The 24,883-nt window shown below is 34.5% G+C and overlaps 1 long non-coding RNA gene across 1 annotated transcript; it reads right to left on the bottom strand.

Moving 5' to 3' along the window:
- Positions 1-1,142: 1,142 nt before the first annotated feature.
- LOC125281331 (uncharacterized) lies at positions 1,143-12,173 on the bottom strand. The gene is made up of 3 exons (XR_007188490.2): positions 11,965-12,173; positions 10,758-10,941; positions 1,143-2,454 (listed from the first exon to the last, which is right to left on the bottom strand). It is a non-coding gene; the product is annotated as an uncharacterized LOC125281331 (long non-coding RNA).
- Positions 12,174-24,883: the final 12,710 nt, after the last annotated feature.

Below are 24,883 nucleotides of genomic sequence, written 5' to 3'. Positions count from 1 at the left end.
GTTAGATATGTAACAGATTTCTTGAAAGGTAACCCCTGAGATCAGAGGGAGAAGGATTGAGCAGGAGGAGTTTCAGACTATCATACATTTATGACAAATACTTCACCGACTCAAAGGGGAGTTCTGGAGCAAAGATGGTGAGTCAGATAAATCTCACTGCAGAAATTGCCAGGTGCTTCTACCCTTACTGTGCTCAGTCATTGGCGAGGGCTGCTCTGAAAGTACTTGGACTTGGCTCAAAAGTTGAGACAAACCCTCAAGATACTAACAGCTGGATGGCTGTCAGCTAACTGCCCTCTTTGCAACTGGCTAGGAAGGTTTTTTCTTGAGAGTACTGTGACACTAACATATTCACACAGAAGTGACGGAGCTATATAGGAGTTCAACAGTTCTTGGAAATGACAGAGCAACAAATAATCAGTGCTCAGATTAACTCAAGAAACATTGGCCATTTTAGATTGCAGGAAAGAAGTTGATGCTGAAGTGTATTGAGCTTTTACATGTCTTAAAGCCTTGTTTCTAAAAGTGCACTCCATCAAAAGTTCACGTAAGCTGGATAACTTCATCAATTTGTCTTCCTTGTCTAAGAAAATAGGTTGGACTTGTTCAATGATTATGTTCAAACCATCTTCAAAATATGAAAAAACACTTCCCTATGAGTCACAAAATTCTATTTTAGTGCCTTGTAAGCAAGTCTGTACATGAAACATGACAATGGAAAACAGCTGGACTCAAAACTTCATAAACGAGAATTTTCTTTAGTAATTTAGCAGTTTATAGAATGTGCAAGATGGCTTAGAATTATTTTTTTCAAATATGGCCAGACTCTTGAAAAGCAAATCTAATTTCAACATCAAAAGAGCTTAAAACATAAAAATACTGTGTACTCTTCCAAAGATTTCTAAATAAAAAATAATTTGTAAAGTCATACAGTTAAGTATTGGATAAATCAAATAATAGGCTTGTGATTAGAAGAAATTAAAAATCATTGTTAAAGAACTAGACATATTTTCAGTTGTTTCTCAATTTCCAACCTGAGTATATTATAGGAATGATCATGAATATTTTGCCGTAGTGAAATAAGGTCAGCAACGGTACATCTGTGGGTGTGTCTGAGCCCTACATCTTATGTTAGTCTCTTTCTTGTTCTACTTATCACGTTTGTGTGCATATCTTCTTTTTTTTTATTTTAAAGATTTTATTTATTTATTTGACAGAGATAGAGACAGCCAGCGAGAGAGGGAACACAAGCAGGGGGAGTGGGAGAGGAAGAAGCAGGCTCATAGCGGAGGAGCCTGATGTGGGGCTCGATCCCACAACGCCGGGATCACGCCCTGAGCCGAAGGCAGACGCTTAACCACTGTGCCACCCAGGCGCCCCTGTGTGCATATCTTCTGAAAGCTTTTGAGAATGGTTATATGAAAGATAAATGTTTAGAGTACCCTTAGGTCAGTAGTTATATGGACTTTACTTTCTAACATGACTGGTCATTCAGCTAATTTTAGGTTCTAGGTTGAAAAACTTCCTCTCCCTCAGGATCCAGAAGACAAAATACATTGTCTTTCAGCTTCCAATGTGTGGTTGAATATTCTATTCTGTAATCTTCATCCCTGAGACTTTTTCCATGAGACAAAGAGAATTTGGATGTCACCATAAAAACCTCCTGTCCTTCCAGAAGTATCTCAGTCCTTCTTGGGCTTCTATAACAAAATACCACAGAGTGGGTAGCTTATAAATAATAAAAATTTATTTCTTACCGTCCTGGAGGCTGAACATCTGATACTGGGGTGCCAGCACTGTCGAGTGAGGACCCTCTTCTGAGTTGCAGACTTCTGTGTTGTATCCTCACATGGCAGAAGGCATGGGGGGACATCGTGGGGTCTTTCTCATAAGGCATGAATCTCAACTCTGAGACTCTCCCCTCATGACCTAATTACCTCCCAAAGGTCTCACTTCCTAGTACCGTTACTGTGGACATTAGGTTTTCAACATATGAATTTTGGAAGGACACAAACATTCATGTTATAGCAGCTAGTTGCAGGTTCTTTTCTTTTTCACTACTCCTCTGAAGTTGTATAATAGCGTAGCTTACTTTGGGTCAATTTTTAATTCATTGTGTATGGAATTACTCTGGCCTCCTCAAATTTATGTCTCTGTGACTGGAAATGTTGAATGTGTGAATGGTGTTCCTCCTCTTTTACCTAAACTCCTGCTTTTTGGATGTTGGACCTATGGACCTGTACCTGTGAACGTGCTCTTGTGTTGTTTCTCTTAGTTTTTATTAATTTATTAATTTCCTCTACTTTCTAGGAGGTGTCCTCAATTTTGTACTCCAACTCTCTTACCAAGCTATTTTTCTCTTCTAGTAGTAACATCCGTGGACTTCTTTTTTGTTGTTCTTATTACCATGTTTGAGAGCATTTTGTTCTTGCTTGGTAGATATATCATTTTTATCTAAAAGTACAAAGATAAAATTTGTATTTTTCAGACTTTTATCTAAAAGATAAAAAGATCATTTTAAAGCAGTTATCTTCTCCTTCCATAGACTATCAAAAGTTTGTTAAATAGCGCTATCACTATTCTGCCTATTTACTGCTTCAGGTGAAGAGAGAGTGTGAAATGTCAACATACATAAGAGGAATTCTCTTATGGTAGAGAAGCAGAAAAAATATTTTCATCGCTACAAAGCTCTGTCTTGAGTCAATGAGGAGAAAATTGTACCTGTGTCTTGTCTCTCCTTAAGCTGCCTCTTTCATGTCTTTGTAAGGTTTTAATTTGTCATGAAGTAAAGCCCAGTCAGACATTAAAACCATTCCAAGCAACTTCCCTTATATTTTAAATGGTATCTCCCCCATAATCTGCAATTTGCTTGTCTGTAAGTCATTGTTTTGAAGACAGAACTTCATTATGCTATTTCAGCGCAAAGTTCAAGGGAGACTTTTTCAGGGGGTGGTCACTAGATGCCATTTGAAATAGAAGTACTACTTTATGACTTCTGTAAAAATGTGTGAACAGATTTGTATTCATAACAGATTATCAGAGTTATAAAACAATAAGGAAATTGTTTTAATAAAGCTTCTGGCCTAGTCTGTGAGTAGAAAGAAATGTAGATTGTTGACCTCAATCTGTCCAAAGCACGCTGGAGTATCCTTGCTAGGTTTTTACAGATATGATACAAACTTTAAAATAACGAGGTGTAGCATGTTATGATATTGATTTAATTGCAGCTAATCTGCAGATATTTTACAGATATGATACAAACTTTAAAATAAAAAGGTGTAGGACTTTATAATATTGATATTAATTGCAGCTGATCTGCAATTAGCTATCATTTTTCTCATCTAAAAATTATATTATCATACATGAAGTAAATACTCCCTATTTATCTGTATTTTTTCTTTTCCCCTCTCTTAATGTTGTCTTGATATATTATATTAGGTATGTTCTCAACATGAAAGTAAGAGCAGTTTTCACTTCTCAATTAAAATTGATGGCCCCTGTTGTTTTGCACCTGACATAACAAACCGAGAGGAAATACTTGAAATTTCTTCTTAACTGTTTGTTTTCTGGCCACAGATTGCATATTGTTTAGATTCTGTCTCATGCTGATTCTCTCCTCACAGGTATAGAATTAGAAAGTCTCTTTCAGTATAATTTGTATTTTTCCTTTCTATAAGTATATTCAGAGCATGTGGTAAAGAAGGTAGCAAGCCTGTAAGAAACCATAGAGAATCATGCCTGATAATCCTATCAACCTTCCACATTTGTTCTGCTAATAAATTTGCTCGACACTTAAAAAGAAAAATAAATCTATTAGCCTAAATATTCCAGGATGTATTTGTTACATGATTAGATTCTAAAATTAAAATGTGTCCAATAATTAATTAGTCATGAATCATTAAATTCCAGAAAAATACATTTTAGATTAGGAAGGAGCTACTGTGTATTTCATGAGTGACTCGGATTCTCTTTAATTATTAATTTTTGATTATTAAATCAATACATGTTCAACATAAAATTTGATGCATGTATAAACTTGTAAAATGCAATTAACATGGGGAACAAAGTAGGCATAATTCATTAGGTTCCCATAAACATTTTGGAATAGTTACCTTAGGAATATTTACCTAATCTTAGGACTAATTGAAGCCTTGTTTTTGATAAATTTTATAATCTGCCTTAATCCCTTAGTGTTACCTATAAATGGACGTTTACTCGTGTCAAGAAAAATCTTATAGTGGTTTCATAATTCTATATGTGGATTATGATTTATTTCATCATTCCATTATTTTCAGACATTTTAGTTTGTCATAGTGTTTGCTGTTACGAATGCCACTATTATGGGATATTTACATAAAATAACAGTTTACAATAGCTATTCTGATCACATTTTTATATGGACTCATTTAATCTTTATAACAACCCTGTGGCTATAATAATCCTTATTTTGCAGATGAGCTGCTGAGGCATAGAGAGGTTAAGGTCATACAGCTTGTAAGTGGCAGTACTGAGATTCAAACTCAGGCAGTCTCTCTCTGGAGCCTGTCTCTTCACCACTATGTCATACCATACCACCAACAGTTTCAGTACTGTTGCCAGAATATCTTTTTCCTTAGGAATTTTTTTTTCCTTAGGATAAATTCCTAGAAGTCAAATTTTTGGAACACATTGTAAGAAATAATATTTTTTAAAAGAATTGATTATACTGGAAAAAATTTTTCCGTAACATTGTTCCAACATTCAAACCTCTAAGAAAGCAGCGAGGATTGTCTTTCTAACCTCAGTCTTAAAACTTGTGAATTCTCACTTTAAAACAGCCCAAACTTAGGGTGCTTGGGTAGCTCAGTCGGTTAAGCGTCTGCTCTTTGTTTCCACTCAGGTCATGATCTCAGGGTCCTGGGATCAATCTGTGCACTGGGCTTCTGCTCAGTGTGGCTTCTGAGGATTCTCTTTCCCTCTCCCTCTGTCCCTCCCCCCACCTCATGCACTCTCGCTTTCTCTCTCTCTCAAATAAATAAACAAATGTTTAAAAATAAATAGCCCAAATTTGAAAGGCAAAGGTGTTGTGTCAATATTTTTATCTTCAATTTTTAAGTACTATAGAGTTTATAAAATATTTACCTATTTACCTATTCTAACACTTTCTATTCATGCCCTAGGTTCTTATTCAGCAAATACATATATTCTTTATAATATGATGAAACTTTTTAAAAAAGGTTTATTTAGTTATTTAAGATGGAGAGTGTGAGGGGGGGGTGGGCAAAGGGAGAGAGAGTCTTAAGCACACTCTGGGGTGAACGTGGAGCCTGCCCCCTGCTCGATCCCACAGCCCTGAGATCAAGACCCAAGCAGAAACCAAGAGTCAACCAACTCTGCCACACGGGGTCCCCCATATGATGAAACTTTTAAATGTTAAGGAAACTAATTTCCTGCCATATTTGTGACAATTTTTCTGAAATTTTTGTGGTCATATTAAATCTGATGTTTTTTATTTTCATTACTTTTTGACAAAAGGTATTTTCTGCAATAACTTTTTGGCTAATTGAAAAGAAGGTATATTCTATAGTGATTGAATATGTAACAATAGAGCTACTTTCCAAATCACATATATGCTTTTCAAAGTCTAAAAGATATATCCTCTCACTACTAGTATGTTTCAGAAAAAAAATATATAGAGTCTTTTATTTACTAATTATTTAATTTAAAAAATGATTTTCAAGAATGTGAGAAGGGTAGGGTTGGTTTTTTTCTTTAAATCACCTAAATTCTAATTATTAGAAACATCCATAACATTTGACCAGCATTATTTCAGATAATTCTCCAGCAAGAAAAAAAAGAAATATAGATTTAATTTAGAGATGTGTTCTAGGGTTAATAAAATTCAAGTGTTAATAACTTTATTATTTAGATGAATATAACCCCTAAATTGCCATAAAACTGGTAGAGTTGCTAAAATTCAGGCAATAGTTTCTTTACCACTTTTACCAAAAGTGATATTATTTCTTAATATATCCCTCTAAAATTAAGATTAAAAAAAAAGATAATGAAAACTTGAAGTTACTGAGTTTTACTTAGGCAACAAATGATTTTTCAAATGGTTTTAGAACTTGTTCTTTTGAAAATTTTGAAACTCACAGATAATATCCAAGAATAATGAAATGAAGACGCCCATATACCCTTGATATAGATTATTAGAATTATTGACATTGTCTAGAGTTTTTTCAAATAATGCTTCATTAGTAGTTACTATTTACTCCCTACTAGTAAAGATATAATATGTCTCTTATTTTTCTTACTTCCTTGATTTGTGTTATTGTAGTTATGCTCATACTTCCATGTTAAGCTAATAACAGCTACGGCTGATTTCAATTTTATATTCTAAAGGATTCATTACTCCCTTCTCTTTCCACCACTTTCAGGTACTTTCTATAGTCTTCAGCTCTTTATATTGGTTGTCATGGAATTATTTTGTTTGTTTGTCTGGTGTTGAATTGGCTGAAATTCTTAGACACTTGTGACCCTCTATCCGCTGCTGTTATACTTAATGAAAATTTACCTAAGGAAAATCTAGGGTCACATTTCTTTTCTCTTAAAATTTTTGGACATCATTTATTGGTTAGACGGTACTGCCTTCTTGTATAAGAGGCTGCTCCTTTCCATCTAGATGCCAATTATTAGCAACATTAGACCCTCAAGATAATGTCTAATGTTTATTGTTCTCTATCCATTTCCCCTGGTAAATAGCATGCTTTATAAATCTACAGATTCCAGTCCCTTTGTTTCAAAATTCTCTCCCCTGATACATTTGAATAGATTTTGTATTTAATGCATTCTTTTCTCTTGAAAACCACTAGTCATGTGTGGCCCAGATGTCCTTTGTTACCGTAATTTTAATTTTTTATAATCTTTTTAAATTAGTTGTCATTCTTCTTTTGTTATGAGTTTTAACTCAAATCTATCCACATATTTCTGACATTTTTTCAGTCATTTTATTCTATCTTTTCTCTTTCTATATTACCTTTTGTATTTTTAATTCACTTCCACTTCTTTCCCACGCTTTTTTTCTCAAGCTTTTCATCTGCACTGATCTACGATCTTCTGATGTCTTAAAACGTCTCTCTCATTCCTTCACTTCTTTATAAAGTATAATGTTACCTTTCATTATCTTGAGATTTTAAAAGAAATTTCTAATATCCTCCTATATTTGGATGGAATGGTTCCTCTTGAGGTCCATGATATTAATCTTTTTATTATGTACCTATTCCTTTATGATGGCAGTTTTTATGTATAGGGACTTTATTGGTTTATTTCCAACCAAAACTTACCTTTGAATAGTCATTGGCTGCCAGCATAATATAGTGTAAGGAGATGCAGTTGGGAATAAGGAGCAGAAAGCACTTATTTTCCAGAACACAAACCCTTCTATTTTCTTTGTCTCTGACCACATTCTTTATTCTAGGGACACAACTCCCCTCAAGCTGTGTCCAAGAGACTCATGGGCCTCACAGCAACTGCTATTCAGGCTCAGGTCCTGGATCTTGTGGTCTGGCTCTTCTTCTTTTACTCAACTTCCACCCTCCACAGTTTCCTGGAGCGAGGAAACCAAATCCTAAATAAAATAAATTACTTATCAGCTTGATTTTTCTTAGCTTCCCTGCCCAGTCATTGGAACTGGGCTTCTTTCTGGACATTCCACATAAAACCTGTGAACCCTGAGCTGGAGCGAATCCCTCGAATCACACTCCAGTTGTGGATGCCTTCTGGGACGGTGGTTCTTTTGGAGAGTATGCTCTTTGCTCAAGTTTAAAGGCAACGGATGTGAACTCTCAGCGTTCCTCGTCTCAGTCCTGGCTTTGCAGTTTTGGCAAGTATGCCCCCTGGTTTGTGGCTTGAGGTTATGGCTGTCTTTTTATACCACTGATGAGGTATTCCCCCACTCTTTTTTATTATTATTATTGCTTTTTGTTGTTTTCAATAAGCTTGAAAGGAGGAGTGAAGCAAGTGAGGTTTTCTTTTTCCTCTCAGTTTTAGTATGCTTTGTTCTGTTACGATGTACAAATACGCAATCATTTTTTCATCATGAACAGACCTTTAATCAGTATTCTGCTAGTGGTGTCCTGTTGAATGAGACTTGCTTTGATTTCTCTACTGACACTTTTTTTTTATTTCGAGTTTTTTGTGTTTTTTTTTTTAATTTTAAAAAAAAAAAATTTTTTTTAAAGATTTTATTTATTCGACAGAGATAGAGACAGCCAGCGAGAGAGGGAACACAAGCAAAGGGAGTGGGAGAGGAAGAAGCAGGCTCATAGCGGAAGAGCCTGATGTGGGGCTCGATCCCATAACGCCGGGATCACGCCCTGAGCCGAAGGCAGACGCTTAACCGCTGTGCCACCCAGGCGCCCCTATTTCGAGTTTTTATTTAAATTCTAGTTAGTTAGCAAATAGGCAACATTGGTTTCAGGAGTAGAATTTACTGATTCATCACTTACATACAACACCCAGTGCTCATCACAAGTGCCCTCCTTAATGCCCATCACCCACCTAGCTCAAACCTCACCCACCTCCCTCCAGCAACCTTGTTTGTTCTCTCTAGTTAAAAGATTCTCATGGTTTGCCTCTCTCTCTTTTTTTTTTTTCCTTCCCCTATGGTCATCTGTTTTGTTTCTTAAATTCCACATGTAAGTGAGATCATATGGTATTTGTCTTTCTCTGACTGACTTATCTACTGACATTTTAATATTGAATCTCCTGTTTTTACAAGTCACGCATCTTTTCCATAATACTTTTCTGTTCTACTTTGTTCCTGATTTGATCAATTTCAGATTTCTAGCATTTTGGATACCTCCTCTTTAATATGGAGAGTGGAGCCAACATTGACTTTCTCTCTTCTTTTCCCTCCCAATTCTCAGTATAAATACTTGTTTAGTTAATTAAGTTAGTTTAGTTAATTTAATTTGGCATTTTAGATCTAGATTATCACTGGCGTTTTAAAATATAATATAGAAGTTTTAAAGTTTTTTGACATGTTCCTGTTTAAAATATCTGCAATTTTATTATATTATAAATATGATATAAATATAAATTATTATAAGTGGTTATAAATAATTCTTTATCTTGTTTGACTTCAGTTTTTTTAATTTTACCATTTTTCCTTTGTTGTATTATTTATTAATTTTATCATGATCCTTATTTTTTTCATTATACATTCAAATCAGTTTTTGTCTTTCTGTTGCTTTCACTTATGAAAGAAAATCTGTCAAGATAGTCACATCTTCTGGGGCGCCTGGGTGGCGCAGTCGTTAAAGCGTCTGCCTTCGGCTCAGGGCGTAATCCTGGCGATCTGGGATCGGGTCCCACATCAGGCTCTTCCGCTGTGAGCCTGCTTCTTCCTCTCCCACTCCCCCTGCTGTGTTCCCTCTCTCGCTGGCTGTCTCTCTGTCACATAAATAAATAAAATCTTTAAAAAAAAAAAAAAAAAAAAAGATAGTCACATCTTCTGTGACAAATTTGCCTACACACTGTTAGATGGTACTCCATATTTTTTCCTAATTTGTGTGACACAGCCTAAGTCTAGCCTCTTTGCAAGTAACCAGCGAAGTGTGTGTGTGTTGTTTTGTTTTGTCTTGTTTGGTACTGAAAGAACATTCTCTTTGCCCTTGTATTTCAAAAATATTTATATGTGTTGTTCCTAGGCCAGTTTACTTTGCCATCATAGTTTTGCTGAGGTGACTTCTTTTGTATCATAGAGCCATTTTCCCACTACTCTCTGTTCCTCAGTTTTCTGATACTTGAGGTTGAGAGGTACGAAATATCACTTACAAGGACCCTTTCCCATCAGATTTTGCCTTGATTCTGTCTTGTCCATAGTGCTTTCCTCATGCAAACTATGCATCTCAAAAAGCATCATACTGTTGTCAGGTCAATCCTATTTCTTTCAGGTCATTTCGAGGTTTGAACTCTATTTCCAGAAAGAATTCTCAGGGTTTATGGATTTGTAAGCAAATAAACTACATTTTTATTTTCACTAGCTTCCAACTAAAATGCAGCACTTGCTTCAATTATAAACATAGCTTTTAGACACAGCAGTAATAGAGTACCTGTACCTTGCCACCAATAGAAGTTAGAGATATATTCCTGTGATATATCAGATGTTGTACATATTTCAAAATAAAGTTTATTCCAGACACTATTTAGAAATAATAGTAGGCAATAAACTTTCTGCTAATAATTTTATTTATAGCATTAATAAAAAGTACATTATTTTTGTACCACCCAATTTAAAAAATATTTAATAAATACATTTCAATGTAATTGGTTTCCCTTGATATCTTAGGTATTATATTTTATTCTCTGAATTGAAAATCAATTATTCTGAGACATAGGCTATAGTTTTCCTTAGATTGTCAAAGGCATCAACGGTGGCTTTGGCGATCTAAGGTAAGTCAGGTAAAGATCTCCTGATATGGAGAAAGTGAACATAAATAGAGATCCCAGTAGCAGAGAATGATGGTTGTGAAGAGATGGGTCTCCAGGGAAGCTGAGAATCATTTCAGCTTAGTACTTTTTATAACTTGGTATCTTTGCAAAATATACAATTGGGTAGACTATGAGCGTTTTTTCTTAATTCCTTTAAATTTAGTTATTCATCTTTCTGTAAGACTCCTTTGTTCTTAAGGGTTTTACTATTTCCCATGTCTCTAATGCAATTGGGAAGAAAATGGTGGTTCTATATCTAAAGATGTTAATATGATACTCACCATTTGAGTTAGAAATCATGGCCAGGGCGCCTGGGTGGTGCAGTCCTTAAGTGTGTGCTTTCGGCTCAGGGTGTAATCCCAGCATTCTGGGATCGAGCCCCACATCAAGCTCCTCCACTGGGAGCCTGCTTCTTCCTCTCCCACTCCCCCTGCTTGTGCTCTCTCTCACTGGCTGTCTCTCTCTCTGTCAAATAAATAAATAAAATCTTTAAAAAAGAAAAAAGAAAAAGAAATCATGGCATGTTTCCAAAGTAGAGAAATCTTCGTAGCTTAATAATGGTATATTTTTGTGATGAATTAAATTATTTTTATGTTTAGGAAAACACCTTTCCCAGATAGAGAACAGATTCATATATGCAACTATTTTCTTCTAGCCCTTTTATATTTTCAGTTTTATTTTTGGGGGGTTATTTTTATTCTTATATAACACTTATTGGTTAGGAAATTTAGTACTTGTTTTGGATAAAGAAGATGTGGTATACAGATATATACATATATACAGATATATACGTATATATATACAGATATATAGATATATACATACATATATATACATGCATACATGGAATATTACTCAGTCATCAAAGAGAATGAAATCTTGCTATTTGCAACAACATGGATAGAGCTAGAGTGTATTATGCTAACCAAAACAATTCAGTCAGAGAAAGACAAATACCATATGATTTCACTCATATGTGGAATTTAAGAAAGGAAACAGATGACCATAGCAGAACACTGGGGGAGACAAGGAAGCAAACCACAAGAGACTTAATTATAGAGAACAAACTGAGGATTGATGGATGGGAGGTTGGTGGGGGATGGGCTAAATGGGTGATGGGCATCAAGGAGGTCACCTGTTGTGATGAGCACAGCACTAAATTCTACGCTTGAAACCAATATTACACTAATGTTAACTAACTAGAATTTAAATTAAAATTTGAAAAAAATGGAATTTGGTAATCATTTTGGAATATACTGTGAGCTGATAATCTAAAAGTACTTTTTTGTTAAATAGCCAAAATTTTGGCACCTTACCTGAATATACCTTTTCTCTGTTAACTTATGATTAATTAGATCACTTGTGTTCAGTGATATATTCCAAATTCATAGGACAGTGTGGAGCATAGTAAGCTCTCAAATATATTTGAATTCATTAATAATATCTTCTCTCAAAAAATAATTTTGTTTTGGTAGTAAAGATACTCACTGGCAAGGATTTCCCTGGCTTTTTGTGAGAATACCTGCACAAAGAGAATAGAAAGTAAGATAAGACAGGTGCTAGGTGGCTCAGTCAGTTAAGCATCAGCCTTCAGCACAGGTCATGTTCTCAGGGTCCTGGGATCAAGCCCTGCATCAGGCTCCCTGCTCTGTGGAGAGTCTGCTTCTCCCTCTCTCTCTGACCCTCCTCCTCACTTACTCTCTCTCTCTCTCTCTGTCTCATATTTAAAAAAAAGAAAGGAAAGAAGGAAAAAGAAGAGAAAGAAAGAAAGAGAAAGAAAGAAAGAAAGAAAGAAAGAAAGAAAGAAAGAAAGAAGAAAGATAGACAGAGGAAAGAAAGAAAGAAAGAAAGAAAGAAAGAGAAAGAAAGAAAGAAAGAAAGAAAGAAAGAAAGAAAGAAAGAAAGAAAAAGAAAAAAGAATCTCACATTTGCTATGCGTCAGTTGGATTCTTCAAGAAGCAGATTGCCAAGACAGGTTTAAGAGTGCAAGAGCATTATTGGGGGCATTGCCTGTGAAAGGATCAGGAGTATTCAGGAAGACCTTCAGGCCATGATATGGGTCTGAAACCTGTGAAAGGAGAGGAGTAAGGAAAGAAGATTGGGTAGGAAGAGGCTCAGACTTCAATGAAGCTCTGAGAAAGCACTGGCCATTCAAATGAGGAACTTTGGGGCAAAGAATGTATAGAAATGGCCAGACCCTGGTACTCCCATCATACTCTGTCATTGTCTTTCTTACATTGTCTGTGTGCTTTCTGGGAAAAGCGTGACTTCAGCTTGAAATCTCAAGATCATGAAAATATTTACTTCACAGCTGAAGACCCTCAACTAACTATATTCCTCATGACGGTTCCCATCTTGAAGGGAGATCTGAGTGGCACATCTTTATAAATGTCTGCCACAGCTACCATTGACAAGCCAAGAGGAAATGAAAGGCAAGGAGACTCAATGCAAGGAATCCTCCTTTCTCAGGCAGTAGATGGAACAATTATGAAACATAGGGGCTCAATAATTATTAACACTGGAAACTGTTTTGATATATATGAAATCTTATTATTACATTAAAAAATCAACTAGCCTTATTTACTTAAGTTTATACCGAGTTTACATAGCTTCAGATTACAGATGTGAAACCAACAGATAATCCTAGAAATGAGGAAGTTGCAATTTTACATTTGGAATACACTGATACATGTCAGCCAATTTTTCATTTAAAGTAATAGTGGTTTAAAATAAAAACATGGAAAACGAATATTTAAAATTATGTTTAGGGCCCAATTTAGTATTATGAAGAGGGACACCCTTTTTCCTAGTTAATCAAAGACATAGACACATTCACACACACAATGTCTATAGGAAAGGGAGCACAGCTTCAACACTGTATTTATGGTATGTTTGTTTGGAGAAGGTGAGGTTTCACATAAATTTTGATATATGGCTGGATTGCATGTTTCATAGTCACAGAAGTAATTTTACCTTTTAGTATTCTACTTTCATCTTATACTGCCTATTTTACATGTTTTCATCATTAACTAATAACTAAATACATTTTTTTATCAAACGAAAGCTTTCTCATAGACATCTTGCCAATATCACTACTTATTCTGTACTTTTATATACTTAAATATCTCTGACGTTTATTTCGTATTTATTTTTAAAAATACACCATCCTCTTAATACTTCATAAAAATGGAAGCAAAATTCTCAAAATGAAGACATCTCCATCAGAGAGAAGCTCCAGAATATTCTCTGTAGTGAATAGTTTCCCCCATAGGCAATAGCCAAGTCCTGACAGCTCTGTTCTCCAAATTATAAAGAACGTATTCCCTTCTTTCTGTGAATTCTTCCAGCTGTACTTGTACTGTGCTAACGTTTGTTGATTTCTAGCAAATGGATTTACAGTAAGTGATAAGTTCCAAGAATTAACTCTCATTCATTATGTTCTGCATCTTAGTTTCCTTCTAGTACGATGACTAATAGAAACAAACATGGTAATTAAAAGTATGGTCTTTGAAGTTGGATAGGAATACGGGTATGTGTCATGACACTTGCAAACTGTGTGGCCTGGTCAAATTATTTGATATTTCTTTGTCTTGTTGTTCTTTTTTGTAAAATGGAGACATAGCATTTAAACTGTAGGTTTTCTGTGAGAAATAAATTGCATCATAAATGTAAAATCCTTACAATACTGTCTGAAAATGTTACATACTCAATAAATATCAGCTTTATTAACTTTTAAGTTGGTGGTAGTTAAGAAGATCCTGTGACTTTTTCAGCATTTGCCTTGAGGTTTTACTTTGGTTTATAGTCTAAGCCAATCATGGCTATCCACTCTCCTTGTCAAAAACTGGTTAAAGCTTAAGTAAATTACCATACTCCAGGAGGTGAAACTATGATCCCACTCAGACTAATAAAACATAAATGGAAATTCACTGAGCACCACTAAGTGAAAAATTTTCCTTCATTTGAAAGAAAGGCATTATTCTTACCCTGGATATCACGGTATATGAATGTAAGGTGTGGAACTCTGCCAGCCATATTACCACCAGCCTGGAGATAGGAACACACACAGAAAAGCAGACCCTAGAGAATCAGAAAGAAATTGAGCTGATTCCTCTGAATTAAGTCAGACCCATAGCACACCATACCTCTAACTTCCAAGTGTATGATCTGAATGATATTTGTGGTGTAACCGGCTTCTTTTAGCTTCAGTTCTCTGTTATTTGCCATCACATGAAAGGAACCACAAATTTTCTTCTGAAACATAAATGTACAGATTGTGTGAATGTGTGTGTGTACATCTGTTATGACACTTTTCGTTGCAACAAACAGAAAATAAAAAATAGGTTTGAACAACAAAAAAATTATCTTCCATCTCATAACTGAACAAGTCTAGGGGCTCTATTCTCTTAGCTCTTTCCTCCGCCATGTGTCACCTGCATCTTCACTATAGCAACTAGAAGGTTGTGGCAATAAAAGTAATTTCTAACACTGCTTCCTTTGTGCTAATCACTCTTCTGAGCAACACATATTAGCTCATTTAATCTTCCCAATCACCTATTACTTAGGTGTTATTTTTATTTCCATTAACACAGATAAGTTAACTAGGGAAAAGAGAAGTTAAGTGACTTGCCCAATCTCACACTTAGGAGTAATTGAGCTAAGATTTAGACCCAGGTGGACTGGCTTCAGAGAGCAATGAATGGTCTTTGCCATCATGTATTATGCATCTTTGTATCCCTAGGCCATAAAATTCAACCCAATCATCTTTTCCCCTTCTTTCTCTGGGCTCTGCCCATCAAAGTTTTTGACTGAATACATATACTACACGTATTGGGGAACTGAACAGATAAAAGAGGTAAATAAAGGAGAGTTTTAATTGTATTCTGAGTTATGATTTTAATAGAGTCTTGAGTTTGAATTACAATGGATTATGATTTAGGCAAAAACCATACTTGGAGATTTCTATTGGGAAATCATGGCATGTTATTAGCTACGCAATACACACCTGTGTTTAACAACTGGTTGCATATTTTTCTCTACTGGTGGACTAATTAAGCAAATAATCAGATAATTTTAGATTTTTATGTTTTTCATGACCAAAGAAGTCATGAGTCATTTAAATAGAAATTTAAAAGTAAATGAAAATTAAATTATGCCTTTATCTTAGCCGCTCTAACTTTATTATTAATTTAGCAAATGATATCTTTGCAAGTTAGGTAGATAATAAGGGTGTAAGAGTAATTTTAACTGTCAAATGCCCTATAAATGACAATTTTCACATAAAAAATGTTAATGTAATGACCGTTCAAGGCACTAACCGCCTTAAAATCACAATGTTAATTAAGATTTGTTTACCTGATAATTACAAACAATGGAAGCAAAAGTCTCAAATATAAAATATGACAAAATATAGCAAATTCAAGGTAAAAAAAAAAAAAAAGCCCAGAAAGGTGAAATCCAATAGCCAAGTTGTCAGCAAGACATGAATCTATCAAAATCTTGGCGTCAAATTTCTAGGGCAGTTTGATCAGAATAACTATGACTAAAATGGCATGACAGAATGGCTTCATCATCAAAGACTTTGGCCACTGATCTTGAGGTGGTTTTAATTATGATTTGACTCTTCTGAACAATGCACACTTAGGGGAATACTTATCACCAGATATACGACTAGCTGCCTGATTTATGCATTTTTTATTCACTCAGTGAAATGCATTAAATGCCTACCATGCTCCAGGCATATGAGTATGCAGCACTGAAGAAAACAGAACACTGTCATAGCATCATAGAAGAGGAGAATGTTTTGAAGAAACATTGAAACATAACCCGGCAGTGGAATGGAGCCAATGACTGCTGAAACAGATCATTGGTAGAAAAAGTAATCTGGCATGTAACAATAAAAGCTGGGATAATTTCCTTTGAAAAGGGACTTTGAGAAGCACATGAGTCTGAGTCAGAGCTACAGAAATTATCCATCTAAGGCAAAACCATAGCCACACATCAAAGATATTTTTACTTGTCTGAACATTAGTTTTTCTCTATCCCAGTTGCTGTAAGAAATTGAATTCTTACTTCCCCTTTCTACCCTTTCCAACAGCCACTCGCTGATAACTGTTTACTCACAAAGCCATTGATGTAAGTACAGGAATTTGATATGTAAATACCAAACACAAAGAGAGAGAGATAAATACATAAATGATTCTTGGTCAACAAGAGTTAAGAAGCCATCATTTATTTACCACTATACATCTAAATTACTGGGCTCAGGCCCTGGTGGAATTATCTATCCCAACAATGACAGAGTGACTCAGATTTTTCATCTATCCCCATAAATTAGCATGTTTTTTTCTGGGAGAATGAGTAACAGTCTTTGTTTAGCCATTTAATTGTATAGTATAAGTGAAGGAGCCAGGGAGTTTTAATATTATCATCCAAATATTGGTGGGTTGAGCTTTCCAAGCTAAAACACAGAGACCTTCATTCATATCTCAGGCTTATTTCTTCCTTAAAAAGTTTTAATTTTTCTATTCCTTTGTTAAGTAGAGATTGGGGGAATCCACAAAATTTTGGAAAATGTCTTATCTGAAGATGCCAGGAATTAAAAAAAAAAAATACATGAGAGTGTTCTCTCCCCTGAGTAAATTTCTCCTTATTGTAACAATTGAGAAAGAGTAGCCTGTATGCTTCTTCCTCGTACTTAAAGTGAATCTTGCCCATCAATATGCCCTGCACATTTGCATGGATTTATCAAATTCAGCTTAGAGATCTTATCCAGAGACAGCCTGCAGAGAAAGCCTACATCATTTACCTGTATGGTCTACAGAGCCTTCATTAATAAATATAAGTGAATAACCCAATATCGCCAAATATTTAAGATAAGAGCAAGCAAGAAAAAGAAACTGATCAAAAAATAAAGATAATTTAAGAAATTTTAAAAAATTTTAATATAAGTGTATATCCATAATAGAGTCAAGGGACTATAACTTCCATAAAATAAGACTGGATAGCTATAAACTGGAGCAGTCCAGAAAACAAAAGCAAATACTTTGAAATTAATTACAATGCTTAAAACTAGATAGTAGAATAAAATAATAAATACTGTTGCAGATTAGTCATATGAAAGATAAATTCAAAGAAATAATCCTAGAACAGATAGCAAAATGACTTAAGACCAATAAAGAATTCCAGAGAGAGAATAGAGAGAATGGAGAAGGGTGAATTTTAAGGAAATTGGAGGATTGCTTTTATAATTGTCACTAGTATTTCTTCTCTCCCTCTCATGGCGTTATACATTTTTGCCTTTTTAAACACAGGATTTGCAGGTGACTTGCTATAGTGAATTATCTGCTTGTGGAAGTAATGAATAGCACTCCTGAACAGAAGCTTTAAATTCTATTATTATTATTATTATTATTATTATTATTTATTATTATCCTTCTGACACAAGACCTGCAATGGTCTAGAGACTGTTTCTTAGCTTAAGTGCTAGAATGAAAACCAGACGGACTTACTACTTCAGCAAATATTTTGCCACTGTATAGTATTCCAGAATCTAATAACAGATTTCTCATCATTCCTGCCATACACAATGTGAGAAAATAAACATTTTTGCATCACTATGTCCTAAGGGATTTGGTGGACTTTTATTGCTGCCGACATAACTCTGTGTTTCCTGATTGATACATGAACTGGGTGTTGCCAAAGCAGAAAACTTTATATGTGTGACGCCTCATGAGCAGCCAATGGACAGTGAGAAAACCGTGAAGATTAGAAGAGCAGTGATGGTATGCAGTGGTAATACATATTTAAAACTGTCATCAGCTGTCATTTTGAAAGCAGATCATGTACTGACTGAGCCTGTGCCTTTGGCCCAGAGGGAAACAGTTATTGGTTGCCTGCTGTGGTGCCATTGGCTGCATTTAATAAGTTTCTACAAAACAGAGACATCTCAGATGTGATTTGGCTTGATAGCAATAAAGATTGAAGGCCGGGGGAGGCAGAAAGTAAAAAATCTTGGACCTTTGTAGGATTGAGATATTAAAGAGTAAATAACTCTAAAATATCAGAAGGAAATATCATATATATACATACATATATATTGGTGTATATGTGTGTCTCTCTATATATAGATACTTACAATTCATATATATAAGCTCTTTCTTAGAAGACACCAAATAAATGATTGTCATCTTTGACCACATGTATATTTTCTTTTGGTAATAAACTTGATAAATTAAGTCAAAAACTCTAAGACAGACTGAGAGAAATACTTTCACCATGAAAAAAAGTCAAAAAATTAACATTCATTTTTGTATAATTTGCTCCTACAAATTAATACCCCCCAAAAGATAATTAAATAGGAAAATGGGCTCAGTAAAGAACAAGAAATTCACAAATGATAATCACTTGTCAATAACCATATTGAAAGGTGCTCAATGCAAGCATTTAATAGCAATATAAATACATTGAAATTCCATGTAAAATAACTTTATAATGGTATTCTTGAACTGTGGGGAAAGAAATATCCTCATTCAACTTTGAGGGGAGTAAAAATTTGTAACATCCTTTAAAAGAGTACTTTGGCAATTTCTATCATTTTAAACTGTGTATACTCTGATGTTATTCCTAAGTATATAAACTTTAGAAATGTTTGTAAGTGTAAAGATATGACATGAAAATTAAGGGCACTAATATTTCTAACATGAAAATGTGGTCACAATCAATCAGGATGGAATGGTTAAATAAATTACAATACATTCGTATTGAGTGACACAATGAAGCAGCTTAAAAAATGGCATTTTAACTCTAGTGGGGGTCACTTAAGGAAGCCTACTAGCTATTTCTCATAATAACAATCCTAAGGTATATCTAGACAAATAATACAAATTAAAACATAAGAAGAATAGAAAATTAGAGCGCTTAACCATAATACTTTGCAGTTCAAAATCTCTAGAATGAAATATCTGTTTTAAAAGTTAAACGTTTTACTCTAATGAAAATACAGTTCTTCAGGATTGTTTCAGGGCTCACTTGATTCAATTTATTATAGATATAATTACTTGATTTGAGAATCTTTTCTGTGATATTTTAGAATTTATATAGCTTTTAATTAAAATAAATTTTAATTTTGGTGATAATGACAAAATTCAATATACCACAAGAACCACAAAAGTGTATGGAAATGTATGATGTAAATTACTACTATACAAATCTTGTAACATTTTACCAGAACTCAAACTAGATTATAGAAAAGAAAATAACAAATTTTGTTTTTCTGTTCATAATCAACTTCAATTGCAAATTTTAAGTAGTTGCAGTTCATTCATATGCTATCTGGTATACTAAAGTGACCATTATATGGTCTTTCTTTCTAAGATGGAGATCCTAGATGGGCTGATGGTGAGATTCATAACAGAAATTAGTTTTCTTTTACTTTTTCCGAGTATTTTTTGTGTGAAAAAAAATTGTCAACATCCAAGGACTCTGCTATTGGTTTGATGCCAATAATGTATATATTTTTAGATTTTTAAAATTTATTTGACAGAAAGAGTAAGAGAGAGAGAGAGAAAGAAAGTGAGCATAAGCAGGGGGAGTGGGAGAGGGAGAAGCAGTCTCCCCGCTGAGCAGGGCGCCTGATATGGGGCTCGATCCCAGGACCCTGGGATCATGACCTGAGCCAAAGGCAGATGCTTAACCAACTGAGCCACCCAGGTGCCCCTGATGCCAAATATTTTAATAAATAATATTGTTTTTCTAAAAAGGTCTATATACATTCTATGCTTTCCAGAACATCATGTACATGGAATCTTGATTATTACATTATTTTGCTTATAAAATTACTTTTATTCAGGGGCGCCTGGGTGGCTCAGTTGGCTAAGCATCTGCCTTCTGCTCTGGTCATGATCCTGAGGCCTTGGGATCCAGCCCAGAGTCAGGCTCCCTGCCCGGTGGGGAGTCTGCTTCTCCCTCTGCCTTTGTCCCTCCCCCTGTTCATGCTCTCCCTCTCTCTCTCAGATAAATAAATAAATCTTTAAAAAATATTTTTATTCAATATAACCTGGCTAGTACTCATAAAATAAACATAAACATAGATATTTAAAAATATTTTTAATATTTTCAACAATTGATAACAGTGCTTTGCTTTGCATTTTTCCTCCAATTAAGTTTTTAAGAGCTCAATGACATCAGTATACATAGAGTAACTATATTACTTTGGAAATGCAGTTGTCTAAAATTATAATTATCTTTTCTATGGGGCTTGCTTTTGGACTTACATTTAAAATAGCAATTTACATTTGGCAAATTCATCTTATTCAAAATTATTTTATTTATGGCAATGCAGTAATTTTTTTATTTGGTATTACCTCCTAAATTATATTATTTCCTGCTGATGTTTGCATTCTTCATGGGTTCTGTTTTATAAAATTATTTGATTTTGCTATGGCTCCTATCATGTGAAGAAATTCTGATTTTCATAATTTCAAAGTATTTGGGGCAGATGTTCTATAGTCCAGGTATTACCTTACCAAAATCTGAATAAATTATATTATGCATAGAATGGCATAACATTTTTCTCAGAGTCTCTATTCCCTACAACATCAGTGTGATCAGTTATGCATTTTTATCTTCAGAGTCAAAAAAGTGTAACGAACTACTGAAAATTTTCAAATTTATCTGCACACCTCCATCCTTAGAGGTAGCGCCCTGGGACAATGCAGAACCTAGACGACCATATACTATGGCCTATTCTGTAGGTCTCAATATGGAAGGATCTCTAAGACATATCACTAAATGATAACAAGGCTTTAAAATTTAATGTCTCATTTCAGTTATTTTCAAACTGAATAAGCATATAGTCTGGAAGGGTATAAACAAAGTATTAATTGTCAGAAGATGATAAGAACCTAGTTCATGGCTATTTACCCTAAAGGCCTGTAGAGAAAAGTATATTTTTCTGATTCTATCATATATACTTCTAAATAAACCACCGTGCTGTTTTCCAACAACTTAAAAGCTGGTTAATCAGTGTGTTTAGCTACAGATAAAGCTGCATATACACATACAAGGAAACTACCTTATTCTGAAGAGTTCACTGCACAGAAACCTGAATGATATAAAAAGGCCAACCAGGTAAAATTGCGGGAAGCCACAATTACACGGCTGTCTGAGCTACTAAATGAATTCCTGAACATGGTGTCCTCTTCGTCTTTCTTTCTATAGTACCTAACATATACGGAATCTCTGTAGATGTTCAATTAATGTTAATAAATTACTGGATGGACCCTTAGGTTTAGTTGATAGGGCAGAAAAACATATCAGTCGGAAAGTGACTTATTAGAAATTTCAAAGCACAAACTTTCAGGAATATTTTCATCATTTTGCCTAAAAATGGCCTGAAGCCCCCAATTAAACTATCAGATTTTTTTTACCTTGTAATTAATTTTTTATTTATTAAATTATTGTGAACTAGCTATACACATCATTGTTCTAGTTGCTGGTCTATAATTACGATTGTGTCCAATTTTCCACTTTAATTTTCTTTTCCACCCAACCTTTATAATCTTACTAGTCATTATTATATATGTTCCACAACTTGTTTGTTCATTCAACAAACACGGAACTCTTTTGTAAGCGATATGATTTATTATTACACCAACTGTATGCACTGAGGTTCAAATGGAAACTCTTACTTACCAGATACTTATATTTTTCACAGCTAATGAAGTCTCGATGTAGACATTCTTTCTGCTTCTCTTCAAACTAAAAGAGGATTTTTCACCAGAGACTAAGTTAAAAAGTGACTTTAGATGCATTCATAGCAACTCAGATGGAAACTGTAAACTTAGCCATCTCCTTTTAATCACTTATTTATCTTTCAAATCCTGAGGTCATCCTCATCATACGGTCATGTCTGATGATCGGTAGCAAATGCAATCTGTCATCTAGATATTACTATCTACACAATTCAGTGGTCAGCTATTTGTAAATAATATGATGACTGATAATTAATATCTTTCTTCAATAAGTGTCCTGAAACATTGGAGCCCTTTCCACTAGGAAGAAAATGGAGCGCTGAAGATCCAGATCTCCTTTCAAAATCTCTTGTGTGTATTGCAGACAGAGCACAGCCTAAAACAAGACAAGTCCTGTAAGAGCCCCAAATGTCAGATGTGGGCCTGGGGATTCTCACATATTGTTTATGCTAAAACATTTGCATCTATTTTACATGCATTGTGATTGTGAGTTTATCTCGGGAAGTTTTGCTTTTACTATGAAGTTTTAATTCATACCCTTTGAGACTTAACCATAAAAGTGCAGGTTTAAAAATAGTTACAAGTGATCGAATTAATCCCTTGGATTTATGACATGAAAAGAATGTGAACGAATGATGTGGCACCCATTGAAACTTCTCCAGGATTTTCACCCACTTATCCCAAAAAGGGCATTGCTTGCACTGAGACACTAAACAAATCAAATACTTGAAATAACTCTGTAGCCTTTTTTTTTCCCTAGAAATACATCTACCCACATATTCAATTTATTTCTAAACTGACCTTAGAAATTAACACACATAGAGCTAACTTAAGACTATCTGTCAAATCTGTTCTGCAATAGGATATGTAAGGCATATATTAAAAATGTCACCGTTATGCTATATTAAGGAAAATGTACCTGTTCTGAATTAATTATACATATAATTATGTATAATTCTTAACATAGGTTTGACAACAAATGCTATTAATTAACAAATAATTCCCACTAGGACATGTATGGGTTGAACTGTTTACAATGGACACTTGAGACAAGATATGTTAATTGCATTAATATTAATAATAAATTATATTAATTTAATGGTGGGAATCATGCTGAGAAGTTTTATGAATATAATGTAGTTAAAAACAAGATGCATATAGGATTTGGTGTCTGATGGAACCTGAAGTTAGGTTGAACTAAAATGACATGCTAGTGGGACGCCTGGGTGGCTCAGTCTGTTAAGCATCTGCCTTCAGCTCAGGTCGTGATCCCAGGGTCCTGGGATTGAGTCCTGCAATGGGCTCCTTGCTCAGCAGGGAGCCTGCTTCTCCCTCTGCCTGCCAATGCCCCCGCTTGTGATCGCCCTCTGTTTCTCTCTCTCTGACATAGAAGTAAATAAAATCTTTTAAAAAAATGACATGCAAGAGATTCTGGACTTGATTTTAAATGCAGAGAAGCTATTAAAATATTCTAGCTTTTAAAATTATCAGAGATTTGGGAAACTTTCCTGTAATGGTTAGATTTCAAATTGGAAAATAGTTGGCTTGACAAATTACAATAGTGAAAGGACTAATAGATGAGTTTGGATGGATGGATGGATGGATGGGTGGATGGTTGATGTTTGGAGAGGTAATTTCATACTCAGAAGAGCATTTAAGGAGCAGTGAAATACTATATATATAATACATATCATATACATCACATATTATATGTTATGCGTACACACAGACATGCTGAAACGTAGCTTTTGGTGAATGTGACATGTCTAAACAGTAGAAAAGCCCTATGCTTTTGTTGATATGTAAACAATAGTTTTTGAAATCTCATCTTGCAATTTGTTTCTTCATTATTCAGTTTACATTTATTGAACACCTACTATGTGCCAGGCACTTTGTTAGAAGTGGTGAATAAAGTAGACATGCCTTCATGGGGTTAGACTGAGAAAGACAGATAATAAACAGATGTACAAGCAAAAAATGGAATATTGCAAGTTTTGGTAATGTTATGATGAAAAATAGTATGTTTATGGAGTAAATAACAAGATAGGTGAAAATTGTTTCCTTAGATGAATTGTTAAGGAAGACTACTTGGGGAAACTGACATTTGAACTGTGATATAAATAATGACAAGCCAGGTCTAACAATATTAATGTATTCAAAATGGAGCAAATTCCATATGTCAAGTTCATAAAGAAGTTATGAGTGCAGCATATTTTAGGAATTCAAAAATAGTATAGCTAAGACTGTTGAGAAAAATTATTGGCATCACATGAAGTAGGGACAATAATATGGAAGACACATTATGCTTTCTAGGCCATGGAACCTAGATTTAATTACATTCTCAATTCAGTGAGTGAATATAACTTTTCTGCACTTCAGTTTATTAAATTGTAAAGTGGTGATAATAGCTGTACATCATAAGTTTTTCATGAAGATTAAACTAGTTGGAATAAGTAAACTTAAAATAGTACCCTGCATAAAGGAAGTGCTCTAAAATTAGTATCAGTTATCTTTATTATTACTATTATTATTTACAATAATAAAATATTGAAAGCCCTAAAAGTATGTGCCAGTATTCATCATCATTCAGGAGAGAAATCAGATAGAATGGGAACCAGATAGTAAATGTTTAGGTTTTGTAAAACATATGTTTT

Source organism: Ursus arctos, unplaced genomic scaffold, assembly GCF_023065955.2.
Source record: "Ursus arctos isolate Adak ecotype North America unplaced genomic scaffold, UrsArc2.0 scaffold_1, whole genome shotgun sequence".
NCBI lineage: Eukaryota > Metazoa > Chordata > Mammalia > Carnivora > Ursidae > Ursus > Ursus arctos.
This window is presented reverse-complemented; position numbering and strand designations above follow the sequence as displayed.